Below are 26,323 nucleotides of genomic sequence, written 5' to 3'. Positions count from 1 at the left end.
AATGGTCTGCTCCAGCCTCAACACACAGGCAGCCTGGAGCCTGTGCCCCAAAAGGCATGGGAGGTGCTCACGGGATTTAATGAGGTTGGAGCAACTCCCCCATTATCGTACCCACAGCCAGGTCACTCCAAAAGCAGGCTTGCAGGGCAGAGGTGACATTTCTCTGCAGTGCTGGACTCTAGAAATGCAGGTGCTTCTTATATTGCTCTGTTGGAAATGTTTGTGGCAGCATTTGAGGGAAGGGAGGCTACAGCCCTCCAATTCCTGGGAGATGGTTTTGGTCCTACAAGCTCAATGTCTGAGGGTGCATCCAGGGCAAAATGACCAGAAGGGAAAAAAGCAGGAGAGGGAAACTTTTTAAAAAATTTCAGTTGATGTAAATGTACTTCATTTTTCCTCAAAAGTGTGCACTTCTGATCAGGCTTAATAAAGCCCCTTGAGACCAAGGGTGTGGTAAATACAAACCAAGCTCTGTAGCTTCTTGGTGTGCTCCCATCACACAGCTTGGCCTGTGAGAAGACACAAGAGAACACACGTGGTGTGTCTTCTCTCACTGAGGAGTATTTAGGTGTCACTACATAATAACCTGAATTAAAATGGATTATGATTCAGGAACAACAAAACTCCAGTAGCATGAAAAGGATTTTCTGCCCGTGTCCCAGCAGCAGGACATGGTTGGATTGTGTTGCTTCTGTGCTTCTCTTTCCTGATTCTCCTCTTCCCCAGCCTCCCTCCAGGTGATGTGTCTCCCTATTAAATCTCAGACACACTTCTCAGAGCCCCCCAGACCCCTCACATCACCACCATGGACACCAAATAAAGGTATATGGTTTATGTAGGGACAGAGGGTTGAAGGAAGATGTTGACCCCTCTCCCAAGCTGGATGAAGTGAGGAAAGACCCATCCCATCCCTCCAATGGGGTTTGCAAAAGCCTCTCATCAGCACACACTGGCCTTGGTGTGCAGGCACTTTGCTTTTCCTGGAGTGTGCAAGGGAGGATATGAAAGAGGATGTTACACAGGACAATAAATTTGTCTCTTGGCATCCTGCTTTGATAAGAGGAGGAAAATAAAAAAACCAAAACACACCACCATAACCAGCATTTTCAGGACAAACTGCCTGGCAACAGTTCTAAAAAGAGGAGCAAAGAACCCAAATGGCTCATTGCAATTAGGTAAAAGAATTTAAAAATACACATCCTCAGAGCCAGTGAAAGCCCAAGTGCTGTGGAATGGCCCATCCCTCCAGTGGGATAAAATCCTGAATGACACAGTGGTATCCTGGCAGCACAAACAAGAGTAATTTGGGTGTCCTGGCTGCTGGAAGCTTCTGTCCTGGCTGCTGGTTTCCAGGAGAGAAAGTGGCCCTGCCCTGGGTCAGTGCACTGCCTGGGCAGCCCCCCTGTGCCCCTGTCACTGCCACCCAGCAGAGCTGGAGGGGTGGCTGAGGAGCCCATGGGGTGGGAGCAGGAGTTTTGGGGTTTTTGTGGTTGAAATGGCTTTCAAGGTATTAAAAAGTCTTTTTTTTTTTTTAGCTTAGCGACCGAAAAAGAAGTTGGGATTCTTTGGCTTTGGTTTTCAAGGCTGTTTATTTTCTCTTATATATGACATTTTTTCTTTGATTTGCTGAGGTTTGTTTGGTAGGTCTGTTTGGGGTACGCTGACCGCCCTTGGGGTGTATTTTATTTACAATAATTTTCTAATACCTATCACTTATGTTAGACAGTGTGTCTCTATTTTAAACTAATCCAAAAGTGTCACTGTCACAGCAGAAGATGGAGGATAAGAAGGAAAAGAAGAAGGACAGGACACACCCAGATGCTTCTATTTTGTCTCTTGAACCCCCATTCTAAATTCCCAAAATTCTACCTTTTCACCTTGTGACAAATTAATTATTCTACTCACACTCTTGTGGCTTGTAAATCTTCACACAAAGTTGGCAATGGTTTCCATGGGGTAAAATCGAGGGCACAGGTGGTTTTGACTCCGTGCCAAGGTCTCTGAGCCCCTGTCAGGGTCTCGAGTCACCCAGGGCAGCCAGAGGGATGTTCTGGGTTCTGGCACAGGAGGGCTCAGATGTGTCCCAGAATTGGTGTGCAGGGCTCTGCAGGAGCAGGGCTTTGGGGGAGAATTCCATTCCTGCAGGGAGGTCCCTGTTTCTGCTCTGAAGGCAGCAAGGGGCTGGCAGAGCCTGTGGGCACAGCTGCCCTGAAGGTTCTGCTGCTCTTCTGAGTCACCACCCTGCCTCCTCCTCCTCCTCCTCCTCAGCTGAGGGGAAGGAGTCCCCTCAGCTCTCCAGGTCACTCTGATCAGGCAGTGCCCACGCCAGTGCAGCCCTGCCAGGCCCTGCAGTGCCACACTCACCCTGCTCAGGGCTGGGCACAGGTGACTTCACTTTGTCACTTGGCTTTCACCTGCAGAAGCCACAAGCATTAGTAAGCCACAGCAGGGAGCACAGGGCAATCTTCTTGCTTGGGCAACACACAGGTCTGCCCCAAACACAGTGTCTGAGCTTGTACAGGGTGTCTCACCTGGTTACCCAAAGCAGAGAGCAGTCCTGCATTTAAACACCCCAAACAAACAAACAAACAAACAAACACCACCTTTCTGTGGGGCTTTGTAGGTGAACTAAAGCCAACAGCAATACCCATGGCCATCTGGACAGTAGTGTTAAGGAGTTTTGTTTTATATATTAACTGCTGGATTTAAAGCTCACCAAGCTGCTTCTATTAGGTTGGACTCAAATTATCGTGGGAATGAAAATAATTGGGCTGCAGGTTGCAGCAGCTGTTGGGAAATAGTGGCAGGACAGTGAAAGATATGTTGAAAAGAAGAATTTCTTTATGAGGCCTATGGCATTGAAAAAATTACTGGTTAATCATATGCTAATCAAAACATCACAGAGAGTCAAAATTTCATATGGAGAGGTAACAGGGAAACCATACTTAACTAAATAAGGATCAATCACTGTTAGTGGAAGTCAGAAACAAATCCTGAAGTGACTAAATGAATAAAGAGCAACTGTTTCCACTTATACTGCCTGAGCATGTTATTTGTTTTCACAGAAAAAAAAAAGGGGTTAGGTTAATGCAAAACATTAAAAAAAAGGCAATTTACATGCTTGAAAATAGACTGAAATAAAGAATGGTTTTTAAAATGTTTTCTCATTCAGAAAAAGCAAAAGAAAATGCTATCTTCTGTGTGTCTGAGCTGCCCATCCAACATCCTGGGATGATTAACCAGGTCCACACCTTTCACAACAGAAAACAGCAGCATTCCCTGCCCTATGCTCCCTTTCTCCCTCCCCAGGAAGATTGTATCATCAAAGCTCCACTGAAATGTTGTTTTCCAGGGATTTCACAGGCAAGCTGGTCCTAGAGGTAAAGTGCAGCGAGAGGGACACTTGGAAATCCAGAATGTTCCCCTGCCCAGGCTCCAGTGCAGGAGCTGAATCTGTCACTTCAGGGGGTCTCACTGTGCCCTCATGGCACTGCTGGGACACTTGGCATTGCCCTGCAGTTTCTGCTGGAGTTACCATCACATCCCCCAGGAAATGCTCAGACAATTTTCCTAGTATTTTATTGCTGATCCTTGGCAGTTCCAAGCAGCATCCAGGAGCTCAGGTGAGTCCTCCCCAGGTCCTGCAAGGAGCCTGTCGAGGGCTTCATCATCTGTGGGTTGAGTGAACGCTTGTGGGTGTGCAAACCCAGGGCACTGGGAATATTTCTGTGTTTGCTCTGGGGAGCTCTGACCTCCAGGGGAGCACTGACTGTGACCCTCATTCATGGAGAAAGTTTCCCAGACTTCAGGATAGACTGGAATGCACAAAAGTGGGCAATAGATTATAGAGAGCAGTGTGGGTGTGTTACTAGGTGAGAAATTGAGGTTTTGGGATTTTTAGTGTGTTGTGGATGGCAGCAAGATGGAGGGCACAGGGTGTCATCCTGGGTTCCTTCTTCATGCTTCTTCTTCCTCCTTCTCCATGGGTTTGGGTGGCATTTTGTAATTGGGCAGAAAATCTGCACTGTGCGCTCTGTGGGATCAGTTATTGGGTTAAAAGGGAAATAATCCAGGTGTCAGTTCTTAATTGACAGTTTAGTCTTAAAAGACCTTGTTCCAAGAGATTTTTGGCCATTTTGTGCCTTCTAAAGAAAAGCTGCAGAACTCACAGCAGTGAGACTGTTTTACTGATAAGAAACAATAAACACCTGAGTGTGAACATGAACTGCTGCCTCAAGTGCCTTCAACCCAGACCCAGAGAAACCCACGACTGGGGACATGTGGGGACACCTGGCAACTCCTCATAACCACACTGGAAAAACACAAACCTGAGATCTGTCACCTCTAGCCCGCCGAGTGTCTAATTATCTGCCCAGGTATTGCAGGGCCCTGCTGGGAGTCCTGGCAAGCCTGAGAGATGTCTGCTCCTCCACGGCTGCTGGGGCTGCAGGCTCGTTGTGTAACAGCCCCAAAGCCATCCCAGAGCCGCGTGTGCCCCGCACACCTGGGCTGGTTTGCAAAACAGGCGTGCTCTCGGCTGGGCAGGGTGGGTCCGGCTGCGCCTCGCACGTCGGGTGGCATCAAAAGAGGCCCAGGGTTGAAAGTGGGTGAAGGAGACAAAAGGCAGGGCTGGGAGGGAAGCTTGGGTGGAGGAGGAGAAGCGGGAGAGGTGGCGGATGAGAGGCTGCAGTGTGGGCCGTGGTTACGCTGCAACACCGCCGGGGGAATTACCTGGGAGGAGAGAAGGGCAAGAGCTGTGCCAGAGCAGGAGCATTCACTGGGTGCAGAGCATTGTGGGGGTGCTTGAGGATCCCCAGGACGAGGGAAGAGATGAGAATCCATGTTTCAAAACGCTGATTTATAATTTTATTTTATATATTATATTAAAAGAAAATTATATACTAAAACTATACTAAAGAAAGAGAAAGGAGACATCCGAAAGCTAGAAAGGAATGAATAACAAAATCTTGTGACTGCTCACAGCCTCGACAAAGCTGGACCTGTGATTGGTAATCAATTAAAAACAATTCACATGCTGGGTAAACAATTCTCCAAAGCAGCAAAACATGGAGAAGCTGAAGCTTCTCAGGAGAAAAAATCCCGGCAAAAGGATTTGTCATAAAATATGGCAGTGACAGAGCATGAATGTGCCTCCCGTGCCCTGGGTGTGCTCAGGCACTCAGAGCTTGACTCTCCAACACTGGGGGATTCCCTGAGCTTAGAGGTGCCCGAAGCACATCAGAGCCCTACACTTCCTGCATGGTCCAGACTCTCCCCAAAACTCATTTTCCAGCTTTTTTTCCCAGGCTCAATTTCCCTGGCCATGCTCTCTGGGAAAGGCAGCAGCTCTCCATGCTTCTTGATGTGACAGAGGCAGCCCGAGTGTGGATGGGGCACAGCTGGGACCTGCCAGGGTGTGAGAGGTTGGCAGGAGGCAAAGAAGGAAAGATTCAAGGGCTGGCACTGCCTGCTTCCACCCCAAGAGGAGAAGGAGCTCTTCCACACACAGCACATCCCATCACCCCAACACTGACTTGTCCAGACCAGTCAGTGGCCTCTGTACAGCAATTAAACTTTGCTGGAATGGTAAAGTCAGTCTCTATAAATCCAGATCCAAACTGAGTATTTTTTATGATGGAGGCCACAGCTTAATATAATTAACTGTGACTTACACGCTGGTTACTCTGGTGTGATGTCAGCTTCTCCACACTGTTTATTTTAATTAAAGCAGAAATTGTAGGTCTTGAGTGCTGGTAATTACAGCCCGTGGACTCAATTTGCCAAAGCCCCTAATTAACCTGTTATGTGTCTACCTGACTTGAGGTGTTAGTTGAAACATGACTGGTGCAGTGGCATTATGTTGTCTGCAGTGATGGAAATACAGTAGGAAGACATGACAGGCTCTGTGATGGAGGATCCATATTTTAAGCTATTCTGCATGACATTCCTTTCACTTTTATGTAGATTACCAGTTTCCTACATGAGACTCTGTAAGTGATAGACTAGCTGAGAAAATGGATTTTATGAGGAGTAGCCCTTTTCCAGAATAATTGTCTCCTGTAAATGCTCGGGAGGGTTTGTAAATCTGGTACTTTTGCAGTAGCAGATTGCAGCAGGACAGGGTGTGCTCCTGCAAGGATGCCTTTCCCTCTGGAGGAAGGCTGGTCATCTTTCACCTTAATGCTTACAAATACTTCTGCCTGTCCTTGTCAGCTCTCTCTGCCTCAAGACACTTTAAAATGAGAGTACTTCTCTTCCCAGTTCAGCCACAAACTCCTGTCATTCCAATCCCTCTAATTTCCCATCTCGTGCCTGTTGTTCATGGTATTCATGCCCCCATAAAGGCTTTTTCCCTTGTTCCCATATTTCCATAGCTATTTTAATTTCTCCTTTCTAGACCTGTGTGGACCAGCCAGATGTTTCACCACCAGAGCAGGAAGGAGTCCTGCCATTGCCCACAGTGGCCAGGATCAGAGAGAGAGACACACTCCTTGGCTTCTTCTGAACCCAAAACCCACAGCTGTCCAAAAGCTTGGAGCTGCGCTGACTACAAAGAGCAATAATTTACTCTGTAAGACAAATGCTTCCAAGTGGAGAGGCTTTGCACAGATCAGTCTCTACACAATTGGAATCTGTGGTTTTGAGGCAAAATACACAACAGGTACAAATTAGGTAGCTCTCTGCTTAGATTTGCCATTTCATTGTTTTTTCTTATAAATTTTCTCTCCTTGCTAATTTCTGTCCTTCTCATGCAGTGATTTTGCAGTAAACCTGCACCTGAGTGGTTATTGCAACAATGCAAAAATATGTGAAAGACCAATACCTAATGCAGTTTCTTGTTGGCCTTTATGTACCCACCCATGTTCAAAACTCTTTGGTTTGGGGTGAAAAGTCTCCTCTATTTTTGAACTACTAAAAGAAAGCAGTCTTTTAAATACAAATGTGAGCCATGGTTCTGCCTTTTAATTGGATGACGAAATAAAAAAGAATGCAAGAATTTAATTTATGGGCCATATATTTGAAAAGAGAAGATACTCTAAATCCAGTTTATATTAGAGAAATAAAGATGTGAAATTCCATAGGCTGTTCTCCCCTTCAGTTCTTAACCATTTTAAGCACTTTGTTTGCTACAGATGCATTTTGTGGGGAGAGGGAGTGTATTCTGTGTAACCTGTCATCATTCAAAGCTGTATTAGTCCATTAGTCCATGAGAGGAGAGCTGGGGGAAGGAGAGGGGGGTGGAGGCAGAGGTACACTGTGTGTGCACGATACATGTTAGCCAACATCCCACAACACATTAATCTTCACCGGTGAGGAGAGACAGGCCAGCTCCTTGGGGCTTCACCACCATAACCCTCTCCTCCTCATTCATGAAGATAAATGCCCTTGGAGTGATCAGCCATCATGTTCTCTTTATGCATGTGCCAGATGTTGCCTTGTAAGTCAGCCAGAGAGAAACCCTCTCCACGGCGAGCAAACGGGAGCCAGCAGCAGCAGCCTCCCCACAGGTGTGCCTTCCACCCGTCTGTCCATCCTCCTCCATCCCTGTGCTCCTGTGCCATGAGCTGGCAGGTCATCCATCCTCACCTTCTGGGTGGGGCCGGGCTGGGGGAGCCCCGTTGCCATGGAGATTGCTGCTGCTTCCCCATAAGGTGTAAATGACAGGGTTTTCCTAAATCCATTGCCCAGGAGCATCTCACGCAAGGCTGATGAGGAAACAGTGAAGAATAAAATGGGTGTGGAGTTTTCTGGGGCTTGAGGAACAAGCTGTGACAGTGCATTGCCTGGCACGGTCTTGTGCTTGCTTTCCCTCTTCCTCCCTTCCAGAGGCTGGACTCTGCTGACCTCAGATAACCCAACCAAGTGCCTGGTGCCACATTATCCACACTAATTCTGGAAGATGCCATGCAGAGGTTTTCCAGGCTGTGAGGCTGTTCAGAAGCAGGGGCTGCTTTGGAGCACACTTACACAGATTTCCCCTGCCCTTGTCATCCCCATGGACTCAGTTCCCACTGACTTTGACACAGCAGTGGCCAAAGCAGGGAAGCAAATCCTGTGGATGGAGTCCCAGAGCCGGCTGTGAGGCTGGACTACCCCAGCTCCTGCAAGTCTGGACAGAACCTGATCCGTGCCTCCTATCGGTCACTGCCTCCTCCCACCCTGAGACTGAATTCCCAGCAAGGGCAGCCTAATCCAAGATAAAACATAGAATTAAAGAGAGATTAAGTTTGTTTCAACAGCAAACTCCAAACTGTTGGTAATAGGCATGAGTCTTCTTGTATAGAGGAGTGGAATCTCTTTTCCTTTGGAAGACAGCAGCCAAGTTCCCATCCAGGCCCTCCAGAATCTTGGCATGTATTACTTCGTATATTAGAAATTATTCTAGGTAATTATACTGCTGTTGAATTAAGGGAGAGACAGAAATTGTAACACTAAGTATTTTTATTATTATTATCACCGACAGTTGCAAGGTTCTCACCAGAATGGGAAGCTCAGAGTACCTTAAGTTGATATAAATAAAAGAAAGACCCACGGGATCTCAGCATTATTTTATGCCTTGAAGAAATACCCAGGAAACACAATTAGCAGCATGCAGTTGGATCATTTATAACAGAAAACCCAGCAGATTCATTAAAGCAGCCAGTTGCAGCTGTTGGCAGCACACAGGGTTAACTGAAGGCTTTCTCCTGCAGTGCTGTGGGACACACAGGATGGTGTGTTAATCTTCCCAGGATATGCAAGGAAATTGCTGGGCAGGTCTTCATGAACTGGATCAATCAGAGGGCAGCCTGGGAGCTGGCTGCTCCATTTGGCTGCTGTTCAGAAGCACACATGCCAGGGAGGGATAGCTCCATCCTGAGCTGCTGTGTATCAGTGCATCAGCTTGTAGACATGTGCTAGACAGCTTGAGGAGGAGACTGCCATGAATCAGCCATGTGAAAGGGCTTGTGTTTTCTAAACAGGAGCAAACTGCTCCAGGCTCAGATGTAGGACTCTGGTTCAGAAGACCAGAAATATGTATTCTTCACATTTATCTCTGAGCCCCACTGTTTTCCCACAGATCTCCCCACCTGCATGTGCAAGTGCCCAGGCTGGTACCTCCTCCTGGTTGGGCAATTGGGTCAGTAAGACCATTGCTCAACCACAGGGCTCCACTGCACTCTGGCATAGACCAGTATGAGCTCTGGGATCCCTGCAGTCAGGAGGCTCAAACACCTCTAGGTTACAGGTCAGGAGTCAAGACACCAGCATATTTAGGCTGCAAGTTCATGGCAGCAGGGACCGTTGCTTTGTTCTGTGTTTGGATGTTGTCCTGCCCATGGGGCCATGGCTCCAGGTTAAGGCCTTGCAATGCCACACTAATACAGTGAAATTAAATAATAAATTAGCAGCAATAGCCATAGTAATTAGCACTTGCTTTGACTTGTTGCCACGGACCCACCAGCCACAAACATTAGTCAGGGTTTGTGATCGTGTGTTCCAAACTGCAACTGCTTGCAAAACACCTACAGTCTCTTCACACATGGAAAAGGGGAAACAAGTCAGAAGAACAGTTGTCTGCAACAGATCTCATCACCCAGATCCTTCTGGGTTGGCAGGGTTTTCCTCTAGCTGTAAAAAGTCTCTCCCCACTCAGGTTCCATCAGGTGCCTGAGTACTGATCTCTGCCAGGTAAGGTCCTACACTGCATCTCCTGTGGGGAAGAAAATGAGGGATGATGCTCAGCTGGATTTCTTCTGTCTGTCATTGAGTATCAGTCACAGCATGAGTTAAAATAGGGGCAAAATAGGATAAATGAAAAGGAGTGATTGAGAAGATGTGGGCGACGTGACAGACAAGCAAGCTCCTTGCATGTTGATGAGAACGGCATTATCCAGGCAATGGTTGATTTCTTTTTGTCTTGTTTAAAGGGACAGCATCTTTGAGAAGCCTGGGTTTCTTAAAGGATAATAGTTATATTGCAGAAAAATCCCATGTCTTCCCAGCTAATCAATTCTACATTCATTTAGCCAAAAAAAAAAAAGAGAAGAAAAATACAAGGCAAATTAAAACTACAGTTTCAAAAGAAATCCAGTATGGGACAGGAAACCTTCATAGGAGTTGCCAAACAAACACACAAAAAATGGGTCTGTGAAAATGTGAAACAAGCTGATATTTTAGTGAGGTTTTAACAATCCACAGCATCACAAAAATGAAAAGTCTGCCAGCACTCAAGAACTACATGTGAGAAAGACTCTTGCAGCCTCTGTGTTCATCTTTCATCAGAGGTGCTTGCTAACGCCATCACACCGTTCTGCTTTTACAGCCTATGCTTTGTACACATGCATTATTCCCAGGCATTTACTGCAGCCCTGCAATTTGGGGAAGTACAGAACATGGAGATCCATAGAGGGAAAATGCGTAGATGGATTTGAAAGCAATCCTTGCTGAAGGAGCCTTAAGGCCTAGGTGTGTTTAAAACCTTGACAAAGTTACAGAAAGATGAAAGAGAAGGCGCAGGAAAACATATAATTAAAGTAGCGTGATGTTACTGTGCACTTATACACTCAGAATGAATATGGAGAGTTTTATCACAAGAGGTGCAGCTCTGCTGTCACCAACTTTCCCATACAGAGGTCATTCAGGCACAGAAAGGCCAAAAAGAGACATCAAAACTGCTTCTAAACAAGGCCCAAGTCGAAGAGGAGCCCCATCAAAGGTAGTTTGGAAAGAGCAACAATAATGAGCAATTTGGTTATGAAACAGAATACTCTGGAGGCAGTTTAGGGAAGGCAGTCCAGGTCAAAGTTGTTGTGATGGGAAAGAACTTTAAAATTGTTCCAGGTTTAAGGGGACCCAATGTTCCTTCTGATAGAGGAATCAGTTCCAGCTGGAGATGGGCCAGTTTAGGATCTATGAAGAGATACCAACTGAAATTCCAAGGGAGGATAGGAACTGGTAGGTATGATTAAACTTCTCATGCATTTTATCTGTGATCTTGATAGTGAGAGCAACCCAAACCAGATAACTGTGATGTAGATAGAAGCAGCCATCCCACAAGCATTTAGGGGCAATTCCTCGATTCAGGGTTGTAGTGTGAATTGTAGTAACAATCAGTGAGAGAAAACAGCACGAATCAGGGTGATGTTCACAAAGTCATGGTGTTAAACACAGTTACTGCTGTTACCAGAGTGAGGATCTGCTCTGTAGCACGTTGGAAGGAACCCAGTGCATATCACAAGCTGTCCTATACTCCACTAGTACTACAAGGAGTTAATTCTCTCACAAGCCAGGAGCAGCAGTGAGGCAGCACAGTGCCCATAAGGAGGGAAAGTGAAAATAGTGCTGATCCGGCAGTGAGACAAGCTGCAGCTCCCTGTGCAGAAAAGACTGCACCTCACACTCCTGCAGTCAGCCAGTCCAGTCCCAGTGCTGGCATCTCATAAACCTGTGCCAACTTCATTTATGCCCTCCAAACTCACCATGGGAAGGTCCTGCACAGATATCTGCAGCTGTGTTATCCTTCTGCACGAGTTAGAGGAGGTTCCATAACCCAGGGAAACACCCAATCTCTCACCAAAACCTTCACCCCGCTGCCCCACTGTCCCAGAAGCTGGTGGAAGTGAACTGCTTTCACCAACTTTTAGCTTTCCCAGTGTCAGTGTCTGACCCAAAATGATACTCTGGGTAGTTCTCTGTCCTACCACAGGTATTTCGCAAATACTTGTCATGGCCTCAGTTTCCCCTCTCTGAAATGACATCTTTGAGATATTCAGGAATTACCAGTTTTCTCACTGCCGTTGGGAACAATATGGTTTCTGTGTTCCTTACTGGAGTACATGAAAGTGATTTCATGGGATCTTCTACTTCCCATGGCCAGAGGGGCTCACACATGGCAAAATGATACCTACAAGAAATAAAATAACTGGGCAAAGGAGTGGAGGGAAAGCTGAGACCATGGGCTGGTGATCCAGCTTGCTGGAGCCACAACAGAGGACAACAGCAGGGCCAGGCACTGGAACCTCAGCCTTGCCAGGGCCAAGCCATCCTTTCAGCACAGATCTCTCATTTGTGTCCACACCAACAATCTCATTCATGCCCTAAATTAAGCAGGAGATTTCTTGTGTCTGCAGAGATACCAACAGCACCTCTTGGCTGGGTGGGGTCCCAGGTATTCTCTTGTCTCAGGTGCCATCCAGACCCATCAAGGATAAGAATGATCCTGCTGCTGAGTGGCCTCAGCTGTCATCAGCGATGCGATGACTGTTCCTTGTGTGAGCAGGTTAGAGCTAAGGAAAGACGAGGTGTGAGGGCTGTGTTTATTTCACTGTATTTTAATGAAGAAACTGGAGCTGCTGTCAGCATTACCCGTGGGTGCATCAGCCACAAATCAACACTTAAATAAATGAACTAAATGACGTGATGTCAACTCCATATTCACAGCAAAGTACTTGGTCGGGGCACAGACTGAGCACTTTGTAATGTTCTGCCTATCCCCAAAATAACCCTTCGGGTAAAAGCCTGAACTAATTAACGAGTAGGCGTCCTGTTCTGAAAGGCAAAGAACTCAGGGGACACAAATGTTAACATTGAGTATCGCCGAAACTAATCAACACTAGAAACGTCTAAGAAAATCTAAATCTGGGCTTTCTCATCCTCACCTCACACCAGCCAGAGCTGCCAACAGCAGAGACATCTCAGCTGCTCCCCTGGGGTGCCCAGTCCCCCTGTGCCCCAGGGGAATATTGATAGGAGCCATCAGCAGGAGAGTCTGGCTGGTGCCAGCCCCGTGGTGCAGCAGGGGAGGAGGGAGGCAGGTGAGCCAGGAGCTCTGAGCCTCTGAGCTCTGAGAAGTGAGAGCTGCTGCCAGCCCAGGTGACTCAGGCCCTAATGCAGGTGCCTGTGGCAGAGGCTGCTGGCCCTTCCCATCCCTGAGCCCTCTCCTGGGATGCTGCTCTGGGTCAGTCCCTCAGGCAGTGCTGAGCTGCTGAGGAGCTCTTTGTCCCAGCTGCAGGGGGGATTGCTGGGCCACTTTGCTGTGCTGGTGACTGAGGACAGGCCCTGCCATTTGTCTGGGAGAGCAGCTCGCTCCAGCCCTCTCCCCTGTCCCATCCATGCATTGCCTCCTGGACATGCAGGGGATGTACAACTCTTCTTACTGCTCTTCTGGCCTTTTGCCCCACGGAGCACCCATATTTCTATACAAAGCCATTTGCTGCTGCACTGGCAGTTTTTTGCTGAGTGGTAGCAAACTTTGTCTAAAAATAATATTAATTTACCCTCAGTTTAACCACTCAAATATACTACTTTAAGGAGGTGGCAGCTGCTTTGATCTGCTCCAGTGAAGGTGGATAGAAAGTTTGAAGCTTGCTGGAAGGCAGCTGTTTTTCTACTGTGGCCTTCTGGGAAGATCTTGTGGGTGAGGGAAGGATTAAAGCACAGGTGACGCCTCTCAGGACCTTAATTAGTGGAGGGAAACACCTTGATAGCTGCATTCTGTGACTGTCTCAGGCAGTTAATACCACCTCTGGGGCCCACACTGCTCCTGCACTGTCATCAGAGCAGCTCTCCTGGGTGCGGGGAAAACTGAGTAGGAGTGATGCAGAGCTGAAAAATCCAGGAGCCTTCAACTGCATGTACATTTTAGAGGAGCCCTGAAGAATTTACACAGTCCCCCTGGGTTTTATAGTCTCTGTCCAAGGAAGATCCCCTTCCTGTAGGAGCTCCACAGAGTTTGGGTGCTGCTCTGCTGACTGTAATTAAGTGCTCCTTGGCTAAATGGTTTTGTTCAGTTTATATGTGATACTTTCCTGGAAGGCTATTAAATGCATGCTGTTTTCCTAAGATAGAGGCTTTTGAAGCTATTCCAGGCTTTCATATAAAGATTCTTTTAGTCAGTTGCAGTAAATAGGAGGATGAATGCTTTTCTGTGAGTGCCATATGAGGCCATCAGAGGCAGATGGAGAGCTCTCAGCACAGCTGCTTTTGTATTTGGTGACTGGGCTGGTTCCCCTTACAGAGATTCTGCAGAAGTCCAATAGATTTCACTAGAGACTTGTGCAAAGCTGTCCTGGTCTCACAAACCCCTGGTGCAGGCAGTCAGGGACTTTCCATCAGTCCATATGACACGAGAAGTGCTATTTTGAGATACCCCCTCTTCCTCTTACCCAAGTTGTCTTTAGGTTTTGAGTGCTCTCTGTTCAGAGCAGGTCAGAGCCCTTTTTCCCAGTGAGACACAATGTTCACTTGTGCAAACCCACAGGAAGGTGAAGACTGCTCTGGAGCTCTGCAGCATGAAGGAGACCTCAGGGCATCCATGTGGACCAGTATGGGTTGGTTGGTCTGCCCACAAGTCTTCCTCAGATCTTGCCTTACTTTCAGCTCTGCAGCTTGGGCAAGCATCAGTCAGCACCTCAGCAGTGCCAAAGTCAAGACAGAGAGCAAATGGATCAGGCTGCTGCACTTACTCTTCTGTTGACTCTTTAATCCCTGAAACTAGTAACTAAATTAGCCAAGGCAAGAGCTGGACTAGTAATTAGTTACTGCAAGAAAACCATCCAGGTTCATTTATTTCTTAGGAAGGAGCCTCAAGCTCTCTTGCATATTAGAGATTGAGGGAACAGATTTCACAGGAACTTGCCCAGCTCATTTGATTCCTCTATGCAACAAAATCATTGAGAGTTCAAATCATGACATGCAGGCTGCAAACAGTGATGGGTTCTGGGGACTGAGAAGGAATCTGAAATTGGATCCTGGCTCTGAAGCAGGCATGTGACCAATCTCCAGGCATCCCCGAATTCTGATGTGGGAAGAGCTGGTTCCGAATGCTACACATAATCTCCAGTTCTATTAAGGTCCAAACTGATTTTTATATTTTTTTTGTCTGAATACCATCTCATATATAGCCCACATGCCCCTCACTTAGGGATGCTTTAAAATGAGGATCAAGTTCTCCTCTGTCACAGAGCATTGAGGAGAGATTCAAAAACTCAGGAGGAGCCTATTAAATGTTTTAGGGCAGGTTGCCAGTTCTTTTGCCAGCACACAGACTACTACAAATTCTTACACGCACATACATAGTTCAGACTCGCCCTGCGCAGTGACACCAACCGCGTTTAATTCCCATGCATACCATCCCTCCTTGCCAGCCTCCTCTCTGAGCTTTTTTCCTTGTTCTCCACAAACACAATTCTAAATTCAGTCCCTGAGTTTCCATTAAGGATGAGCAAAACAGAGCTTTAAACTCTGAAGCTCTTTTAACCCATTTGCTCCTGGATCAAAGAGCTTCCCAGTTTTGTTCCAACAACTCAGGAAACTTTCCCCTACTGAAATCATGGTAGGAAAAAAAAATAGGACTAAAAAGAAATTAGTTTTACTAAGGTGGAGCAGTTTTCTTTCTCTGGTGTGGTTTTACTTGCAGAAATGTGAGTTAAAGGAATATGGTGAATACAATCTTAGGACTGATCTGAGTCTTCTATGAATATTCCTTTGGGGAGCACACTCCAGTGTATTCTGGTCTGGACTTGTGGCTGGGAGTTCAAGGTCACATTAAAGAGGCTGACAGGGCAGCTCAGATCCTGCAGCACCTGCTCATGCCTTGGCTCTGATCCTTTTTCACCAAAACAAAACTTACATTATTAACTATAAAAAACCAAGCTCCTGACATGCTGTGAGGTTTCAGTTTGATTTTTTTTTTTTTTTGGCTTATGAAGAAAGAAGCATTAGCTGGGGCACAGGGTAGGTGTATCATTCAGCACTGATGGAGTTAATTGTGATCCCTTTTCCTATGGCCATCCACCACTGGGTGAGTGTAGCTGCATTGTCCATGATCACAGCACTGTGTTAAATGTGCTGCTCTTCCTGGAGCCATAATGCGAAATACTCAGGGCTGTACTAACAAAGACCTTACACTTCGTTTTGTGTGTGAAAACATGGAGCTTTTCCATGAGCAGTTCCTGGCCCCTCATGGCATCATGAAGCAGCCTGTGCTTTTACAGTTCACTGAAAGCTGCCTCAGCAGATCCACCAGAAATATATATTTTCCAAGATTTAAAATTTTGCTGAGAAAAAAAAATATTCAATGGGCTGAAACCTCTCATTTGAACATCCATCCAAGGAGTCATTTTCTCATATTGCTCCAGACTTTGTCATCTTTACAGGGTGAAGTTCTATTTCCTTGCAAGTGAGATTGGTAAAAATCACCAAAAGAAAGAGTGAAAATATCTGAGTATTAACTTCAGATTAGGCATGTTTTAAATTGAGCAATGAGCACCTTGCGTATACAGTCATGAAATACTTATTTCCCCAACAAGGAATTAGTTATTGATAAATCCACAATGTGATGTAGCAACAACTTCCAATGTTCTGTAAGATAAGAGTTATCATTTAATCAGCCAGGAGAATGAGATGAAATGCATACTACATAATAAGCATTATTCTTGTGGGGGTGCCAGCTCCAACCCAGCAATTTTAAATTGAAGTTTGCTGATGGTTTTCATCACTCTGAGCTGCTCTGAGCTCTGAGCTTTGTGCTCTGGCTCACTATTGCCTGTAGCTGTGCAATCATGGGGTTCTTGCTCTCTGCAGAGGCAAAGAGAGGGTTTCAGCCACACTCTGCACCAGTCTGGCCTCTCCCTCCCCACACTGGCTCCCTGGGTGGTTTTGCTTCTTGCTCCTGCTCCTTCAGCCTCTGCTTCCACCAGTGCTGCCTCTCATCCTCCCAGATGTTTGGAGAACTTGCAGAGTGGATTTTAAGTGGATGTGTAGCATTGACTGACAAACTGCGGATTTGATGGCATTATTTGATCTTTTGATGCAAGTCTCTTAAGGAAATGATCCGCGAACATGATCCACTTTAATATTTTTTGCCCAATTCACCAATTAAATTATTTTATTATAAGTACTACATATTTTGTAAGGAATTTACTTCTGTCTCATGGCAAGAAATTGTCTCAAACATCTGCTTGCCTGCCCAGGTTTTGGGTTGTTGCAATGACCTTAATGCATATGCTTCACAGAGCCTCCAAAAGTGCTGCCTGGCAAAATGAGATACCTGGGCTCAGATCAACATAAGGTACATGGAAAACAGAACATTTTGCTGCACAAATGCAGAACATCTAGAGCATTACAGGTTTACACCTGTGCAATTACTTTGATGTAGTCATGCTGGAGCAAGGAGAGAAAAAAACCCAATGTAGATGAAGCTTTCAGCTGACAGAGAAAATAAAAACACAGCTTGTGGTTGTGTGAACTGATCTGCGATAAAAATGTTTGCATAAAATTACATGCAAATGACTGGGAAGTACAAACATACCCACAAGAAAGTCTGTTCCACTCAGGACCAGAAGCAGAAGTGCTGGAAATATAGGAAGCAAACTTGACCTAAAGGAAGTTACAGGGTGAGGGTGAGAGTTTCTTTCAGCCAAAATCAGCGATAAAGCACTCAGTTACCTCCCTGGGAAGGGGACCACCCCTTGGTTTGGCCAGGGAACAGTTCATATCTAGCTCAGAAAATATTAGGTAGGCACCCAATTTTTTTTTACGGAATTTAAACATAATTGAAACCTGTAGAAGTGCATGTCATGGTGAGTAATTTCTGGGACCCTGTCTGCCTGTTTGGAGGTGGAGTTTGGGATGGGCATTCAAGATACAGCAGAGGAGGCAATCCCAGCCATGTGTCCCATTCACTTTGTCAAGCTATGATTATTCTGGGTCTCAGAAATCGTAATTCTCTTGGGGAATGAGGACAGCCCAGCCAACATGACCATAAACTCCAGGTCAGTGCTCATCTACTGAAGAGAGCTGCTCACGTTGCTCATGTTTGAGACTCTTGACTATTTCTTGAAGGAGACTTTGCCTTGTATTTTGTCTGCAGGTGGCTTCTCCTGTAGAGTGAAGGTGGCTCTTGGCTGCTTGTGTGCTAAACTGTCTGACTGAGCCACCAGAATGCAACCAGGATTTTCCTGAGGCAGTATAATACATGGACATGCGTCTTTTTAGGGGTCTAATTGGGCAAAGATATGCATATGCATAGGTAAGTATGTGTAAATTTAAAAAAATTGGGTTTCACCCTAATTTTAACCAAAGATAGGAAAAGTAGTAATTATAACTTAAATTGCATTGATGCAAAATGACAGCAGTACTTTGCTTATCTGATCTTATCATTCCTTTGATGGTCTGGTTACACAATGATTACAGCTAACTCTGCAGAGGCTGAGAGATAGCACAATATTGCTCATGGAGGTTATCATCTCGCTGCTTCTCATCACAACCACACTGTCATTAATTGCCCAAGCTTGAGTTTAACCAGGAATACTTCTCTTTAATATATATTTCCGGTTCCCATATATTTCAGGGAAAAGCATTGACTTAATTGGCAAGAAGGACAAACAAAAACAAACTCTCCTGAGATGTTAAGCACATACAAAAATCCAGATGTTTCCAGCATCGGGGTTAGGGGTTTTTTTATTTTCCTTTCTTTTGGTCTCTGTTTTCCTGCCAGGCCCACAGGAAAGCACACACAGAATGAAGCCACTCTCTAATGGTAGCTTTGAGGTGCAAACTCTACAAACAAGAAAAAACAAACACAGTCAAAACCAAGCGCTTTCCTCCTTTGTCATTTTTTTCGGCCTCTGCTGGGACCCAGGCTTGTACCTGGGGTAAGAGTTTTTCCTGTCTCTTCCAAGGCCACACTGATGTGACTTCTAAGGCTGGGGAAGAGGGGGCACGAGGGGGTGTCTCATCCCACAGATCCTTCCTGCGAGAAGCTGAGGTGGTGGCGGAGGAGATAAAGTCGTGTTTGTTGTACATCTCACACCAGCCAGGGCTCCCTTATCTCTGCTGCAAATCGGGGGCAACATGGCTTGTGTGGCTTCTTGGGGAAGCTGGGCTGGGGGGAAAGACCTTGTGCTCAGGAGTAAGGAATTTCCCTTATTATCTGATTAATCTTTAGGACTTCCCTGCCTTCCTTCCCCTCTTCTTACAATCGGGCTGTGTGTAGGCCTGGAGGACTCCCGGGAGTTTGAAGGACACGCTGATTTATTCTTTATTCATGACTGCATTAATGAAGGGCAGTAGGCTTTCCAACTTGGTGGGTTCTCTAGACTTGATAAAACTTGCATAAAAACACTGGGAGGATTCATTGTTGCTACTCCTCTGCTTTATTAAATAGCTGCTGCATTAGGCACTCTGCAAAGCATTAGTGCAATTAGTGATCTACATTTATATAAATTTGATAGTGACCTGTGATAAGGGAATGATACCATAGCATCTTGCTGATGCCACTTTTTTTCTTGGAGTGTTATTTCCCAATATCTTACTCCATCCTGACCCAGCAGTAATGAAGTCAATGAAAACTTTTCTTTTGATGTGAGAGAGAGCAGCAAAATACTCACCCTTAAATTCCTCACACAAATCTCACTCTCATTAAAGTTTTTGGAAAAAATATATGTGTCCAGCTTGTACACAGAAATTATGCTGATTGTCCCTTCTGGCTCTAACAAAAAATAACCCCAACCAAACCCAAAAACAACAAGCAAAATAATTTAGGAAAGAGAGCCTAAGTCCAACAAAGAATATTTTTCCAGTGTATTAAGTAAGTACCATATATTCCATGGTTGTGCTTACTGCTCAGTAGGGGAACTCATTTTCAATGGAGGATAGCAAAGTTAATCCTGTTCTGTTTTCTTTTGCTTACTAAAAGAGCTTGAAAGACAAGCATTTGTTAATTGTATGTACAGAAATTGCACATGCAGAGCTCAGTTTAATCCCCAAAGTTACAAAGATTGCAAGAAAACTAGTTAAACTTAGGAGGAGGGAGAACGAAGAGGAAATTCCCTCTTTCTTTTTTTTCCTTTTCTATCAAAAAATTTTCAGCTTGTGGTAGAAAAAATGAATGTTAGAAAATACCTCTCAGTTCCACTCTGTAAATTTGGGAATTACTGTCAGTTCCCAAATGTATCCCATTTCATCGAGCTCTGGCAAGAAATTTACTGATGGGGAAAATATCTTTATTACACAGGGAATTGCTTGCCTTGCCACTATCAGTTGTGCTAACAGCACCTCCCAAAACACTGTTAGGATCTAACTTTTCAGCCAAGTTTCTTCTGGAAGTGCTAAAACAGGTTCTCTTTCGACATAGGAGAGCTGCCTGGCCATGAGGCATCCCAGAGACAGACAGAGAGTGGTCATGTTGTGTGACAAAATGTCCAATTCTGCCAAGCAGATGTAAAAGGCATCTTGGTGGCAAAGCCCATGGTCTTCTCTCTGGGCAGTCACTGGCTGCTGGAGCAGCCCCACTGCACTTCTGTTTCCTCTCTGTCCAAGCATGCAGCAAGTCACACACCACCAACAAAAGTGATATTTGCAAGGCTGGGAGTTCCAGTGAGGGCTCCAAAGCAGTTGAGGAAAGTCACTCTCCAAATATCTGAGTCACCCCCTGCTCACCAGCTCCCAGCGGGCGCTGCCGCGTGCTCTGCCCCTCGGAGAACCAAATCCCTTCCTGGGCTGTTGCAAGCACGAGAGCAGCTGGAATTCTTAGTCACCTCTCCCTTAAAGTCCTGCCCTGGCGTCATCGATGAAAGACTTGATCTTTTGCCGTTTTTACAACAGGAACCCTTCTCTCATCACTCCCCAACGTGCCGCAGCAGGACAGAGCTCTGACCCATCCTCTCGTATTTGCTGTTCCGAGGCACAGAGGGCTCTTTCAGAGGCACAGTCCCATTTGGGATTTCTTTCCTAAGACTCAGTCCATCTGTTTTGCTCTCTTTGTTGACCCATAGCAGGGCACAGGAAGTCTCACTTCTCCCAGCCATGGGTACACAGTGACCAGTAGCTACCTCTTCCCCATTTTTTTTGTTATTTGTCTCTGCGGTTACAGTAGCTAAGCCCCACTTGGGCCCCTGGCAAGTCCCGTGGCCTCTTAGACAGAGAATTTCCTCATGGATTGTCCATAAGAGCACGGGCAGGCAGCCTCCAGCACAGCACCTATCCCTGAGTTGGCTTCTCCCCTTTCAGAGGAGTTTCTGAAATCTCATCCAAATGCCTGAGTTGTTCCTTGTGTTTTTAAGAGGAACTGGTGTGCTTGCATGCCCAGAGATATCGATAGGCATTGATTCACCTCCAGAGTCAATCTGGGCCTCCCAAGGGTGGTTGGTGGAGGTTATTAAGGCACCAACCATCAAAAGGCTGGTGTATGATCTGGGGTGAAAGCAGTGGGGATTTGACCAAAATGTTCAATGTACTGGTGAACTGTGACATTTCTGGGGAACAGGGATCTTGCTGAAGGTTTTTCTCTGGAGCATTTTTGGTATTATCCCCTCTCTGTAGCCCCTAGAGCTCCTCTATTCTCACAGCAGAAGAGTTAAAGCAATGGGGATACCAATACTGGTCCTGCACCCTACAGGAATGAGGATCCAGATCTTGCAGAGGCTGGGCTATATTGCTTGTAATGATTATGGTATTGCTTGTCCTCAGCACACCCACACTGCTGTCAGTAAGCCAACAGGAAGAAAAATGCCCCCAGGTTGCCTCAGTCCCTTCCTCCCAACCACTTTTGGTTTATAAGCATGTAACTAAATTAAGTCCTTAAAGATGTGTAATTTCTGTGTATTCACCCTAAACATGCACAAGAAACAGCATCCACAAAAAGAGCTGAAACTCAATTTATTTAAGCGTGTCTCACAACAGTCAAACTCAAGAGAACAGCCCAGGAGACTGATCTCCATCTCTGCAGTGAGGCTGTGGGTGGATGTGTTTTCATCAAGCCATCCAAGCCTTCACAGATCTCCAGACCCCTTTACACTTCCCCTTGATTTTGATATTTTCTGCCCAACTCATCAAAGCTTTTCCCTCAGTTCAGAGATAAGGGAGCAGAGAAGAAAAACCCAGCCCCTCTGTGATTCTTCAGGACCTGATGGGTTCCCCCACAGTCCAGTTTAGAGATTCTTCTCATTATCAAGAGGTTTTGCCCACCCCTGCAGTTGATTAAGGCTTGGCTTGTCCAGGGAGGCAGCAGCCATGGTGTGTTGGAAATAAGAAAGGGAATAATTCCTCCTACACACTCAGAGACCACACTCTGACCTGGTGAGTAAAAAGGCAATTTATGGGCACTTGGGAGAACTGCATGGAGACCACCTTGTCCTGAGGCAGAATCAGAGCCACGCTGTGGGTGGGAGCTGGAAGAAAAGTCAGAGGGGAGTGGGAGAAGAACACAGCAGGAAGAATAAGAGAAGGTGAAAGGTTCATAAAATCATTTTAAAAGATCCTTCCTAGTCCCTCCTTGCTGACTGCTGGCACTGCAGACTGGACACAGGCGCTTGGCAAGGCTCAGTCTCTGGGGGACACACAACAGGGACCTACCCCATGCACTGCACACACTGCAGTCCTCCCGCCCACCAAACCTCTCCAGGGCCTTCTCTGGGTCTATTTCAGTTTGGAAACCCACCACACCTCTGATGTCATCCCCCACTGGGCCTTGAATTCATTTCAAGTTGACTGGGCCAGCACAAGAAACATTATTTTTATATGTAGGAGGTATATCTATGGTTCATAAAACACCACACAGGACTGAAGTGGCTGGAGACTGAGTGATAAACTGAGGCCAAGCATTTCTACAGTTGGTTCTGAAAAGGGATTTTTATTGACTGAATACATCATTTTTTCCCATTATCCTGTTGGGGCTACTTATGTCAACTCTGCTGCATAGACTGAGGTTCCACATATTGCACAGAACTGAAGTATAGAGACCAGAAGGAAAATTAAGAGCCAAACCAATTAATAAATCCAGTCTTGTGTTGATTAGATGCCTTTTGAAATGACTGCTTGTTGCCTTTAAAAAAAACTTGAAGCTCAGTCACTGAGTCTGTGAAAACCTCACAGTCTAGGAGTGAATTATTAGTTTTTCTTGCATGAAAACTCTGTAAAACATTCGCTTCATGGCAATTGATGAAGTATTTCAGCATGTCTATTTTATCATCACATAGAAAGGATCCAAGAACATTTTACTGCCCACTAGAGCCTTTGTCCATAAGAAGTGAATGTTTTGTTCCAGCAATGATAAAGACCTCCTGTATAGCTCTTGTCTAGGACTGCGCTTTGAACTTTAAAATTAACCAGTGCTGGTAAACAGGAAACACCAGATTACAGTTTAGCTCACATTAAATTGTCCTCTTGGCTTTTTTTGTTGTTGTTTTTATGTTTTAGGCAAGGACAAATAAAATGTTGCATCAAAGCTGAGGCCACAAATTGTTTATTTATTGGGGGTATTTTGCACTTTGCATTGCAAGCTGCTGCAACTGAAAGAAACATGGGTTGGCACGAAAAGGGGAGGAGGAGTGAGAGCTATAATGGAAGAAATGTTACCCAATAATTAAAATTCAGTGGTACTGTAAATCCTAATGGAAACAACAATGTGTCTTTGTGTACAATTAACTCTGGGCTCCAGTTCATGATAAAAATTCTAGCTTGTAAAAAGCCTTGACCTCAATACCGAGAGCTCAACAGAGGTTCACAGATCTGGCTAAAAAAAAAAAAAAAAAAAAAGAACTTTCACAGAGGGGGAACAAATAATAGCTGGACTTGGTCCCCTAAATATGCTCCAATTATTCAGGGTGGTTGAAGATAAGATACAGGAGAAGTACCAAGGGGAAAATAGTGCAATAGCTCACAAAAAACTATAAAGTGCTGCTTGATGTCTAGAGTGAAAATTCACCCTCCCCCCCTTGTTATCCCAATGCTCCATTCTGCAGGGCATCCTGTATGTTAAAGTCCTGGAAAATCTTTATTATTATTAGTTTAATACTTTTTTAAATGTTAACAAAGCAGACAAAACGAGTTGTTCATTACAGTGAGTGACTGACAGGGAAACATGAAGGACTATTCATTAAATAATTACTACTTTTAGGCAGAAAAAGTTACTGTGCTTAAAAGGGGAAAAACAGTGCAAAATCAAATTGTCTATTCTTTTTTTGGTGGGTGTGTGTGGAGGGAGTAATGTCTCATGGAAAAGACAGTTCTACAAATGTCAATCAGTTTGACAAGCAATTATCAGCATCAGGGAAAGGACGTAGACTGTGGGTAGAGCAGCTCAGGTGATGGTGGGCACAGTGGGACTTGTCCAGAAGAGCAGATCCACAGTTCATCTGCAAGCCTGCAGAAACAGAATCAAACCTCATAACGCTTCCTAATCACCTATAGTTACTTTAGGAGCAGACTTTTTTTTTGTTTCCCACCACTTCTAAAAATGGAAGGACAACGCAGAGCTTTATGGAAGGAAAATTAATTCAAAAAGGTGTTTTGGAAATATTTTTTGTCAGAACTTAGACAGACTAGATTCATACTTGGGTTTGGGATGTTTCTCTGCAGCAGTGAATCCAGCAGCTGTAGCAGATTCTTCCTCCAAAGAAGGTGAGAAACAGGATTGTCAAAAACATTTAAGAGTCTGAAGCCCTCAGATCCAAATGCAATTATAGAATCCTAGAATCATTTAGCTTGGAAAAGATCTCTAAGATTACTGAACCCAACTGTTAACCCAGCACTGTCAAGCCCACCACTAAAACATGGCCCCAAGTGTCACATCTGCTTTTCTGAACACTTTTTTGCTCCTGAATACTCTTGATTGTCCCCACATAGGCATCTACATTTTTCGCCATTATTAAAATAGTGCAAAAATCAGTTTTTAAACACCTGGGGGATAAAATATCAGAAATGCCTCCTTCACAACCTTTCACTGTAAAATAGAGAAAGGCTTTCCACCTCCCTGGCACCATTCACCAGTAACAAAATACTCAAAAAAGGGAGCTGTGATCTGCTTCTCAGAGTAACTTACAGCCCCTTTCGGCGAGAGCTGGGAGTGCTCAGATGTCTGATGGCAAGGCTATTTAGGAGGTGCTTAAAATACAGATAAAGCAGAGAGATGTGATCTCTACGCTTGTGGAAAGCTATAAAAGGAAACAATTCTGCACTTCAACCACTATCTTTTGATCCTTAACCAGAGGTAGGTTTGGGAAGAAGCTTGCTTGTGTACACTGCAGCGCCTTAGCTCTTGGCATCAGGTCAGTTACAGAAGGAGCAGAGCAGCAGAAGCTGCTTGTGGTAGAAAGGAAAGAGAGCTTAAAATGAGTGCAAGTGTGGGAAAATAGCACTTTCATGCAAATAATCTTTACAGTGAAAAACTCCATCTGCTCTGGCCCTGTGCATTTGAACTTATTTTATGTTGTACTGGGGCGTGCAGATTCCCTGGGAAATTGCTTAAAAACAGAAGTCCCCAGGCTTTTGTGTGTCTATACAAATCCTTGGCATGTCACTTAACTCCATTCTCACCTCAGCCATGGAACACCACTGCAGTTGGTGGCATTCCTCAGGAGAATCATTTCCAAGGAGAAATGGCATTGGCATTTGGTCCATTTTAGGCAGAATGGGAACATGTGCACTCACATCCCAGACGGCTGAGCATGCTGAGAGCTGGTGACAACAGTGACAACCAATGCCATAAGTCTTGCTGATCCCAGTGGGGCAACAGCAAGTCCTTAATCCCCGTGTTGTTTCCAAGCTTCCTGTTTTGAAATTGCCATAATTAAATTCTAAAGACTGAGAAAGCACCAAACGGGTTGCCAAGTTTGTGTCAAGCCTTATCAGCTGATCTCATCATAATCCGGTAAATAGCATATCATGAACATCAAATCTAATTAAATCCTCTTGAGATACGGGTTAAAAAACAGACACAAACAAGAATCAAACATTTAAAACCTGCTGCCGTACAATCAGAATTAATCCACAGGGAGAAGTGAATTTCCTTGAAATCTGGACAAATAAGCCTTCTATGTTTTCCTTTCCCCAGTGGCTCAGGGTCTCTCTGGCACGCACAGTCAGAAGGAAAATGCAGTTACTGGGGTTTTATTTTCAACACAGATCGCATGAAATCCACCTCTAAACTCTGACTTCTAAAGTAGAGCACAAGACAGGGCAGAGGAGATATATTTTGTTTATATATATATTTATCTCCAGTATTCTCAGCTGTACTTTTGGTGCTGTCCATATGTAAAAGAATTCCCTCTAGCCATAGGAAGCACAATGAAAACAGCTCTACTGTGGGCTCAAAAGGGCAGCAGTGATGTTGTTCTTAAGTCAGGCCCTTGATCATTACATTATCTGCCAGGCACCTTTCGAAACACCTCTGATGCACCCTAGGTGTCTGTGTGTGTGCACAGGCCCTTAGGGCTACACCTATGCTGCTAGTAAATTAAACAGTGGCAGGTAATATTCCCAGGCATTGGAATTTGATAGTCTACATTGTTAAATTCCTAGAACCTGCCCTGGCACATTTTTGACCTGAATCAATTAGTGT

The sequence above is a fragment of the Fringilla coelebs genome (assembly GCF_963513975.1).
Source record: "Fringilla coelebs genome assembly, chromosome: 18".
Classification (NCBI taxonomy): domain Eukaryota; kingdom Metazoa; phylum Chordata; class Aves; order Passeriformes; family Fringillidae; genus Fringilla; species Fringilla coelebs.
The sequence above is the reverse complement of the archived record's forward strand: the minus strand, read 5'-3'. Positions refer to the sequence as shown.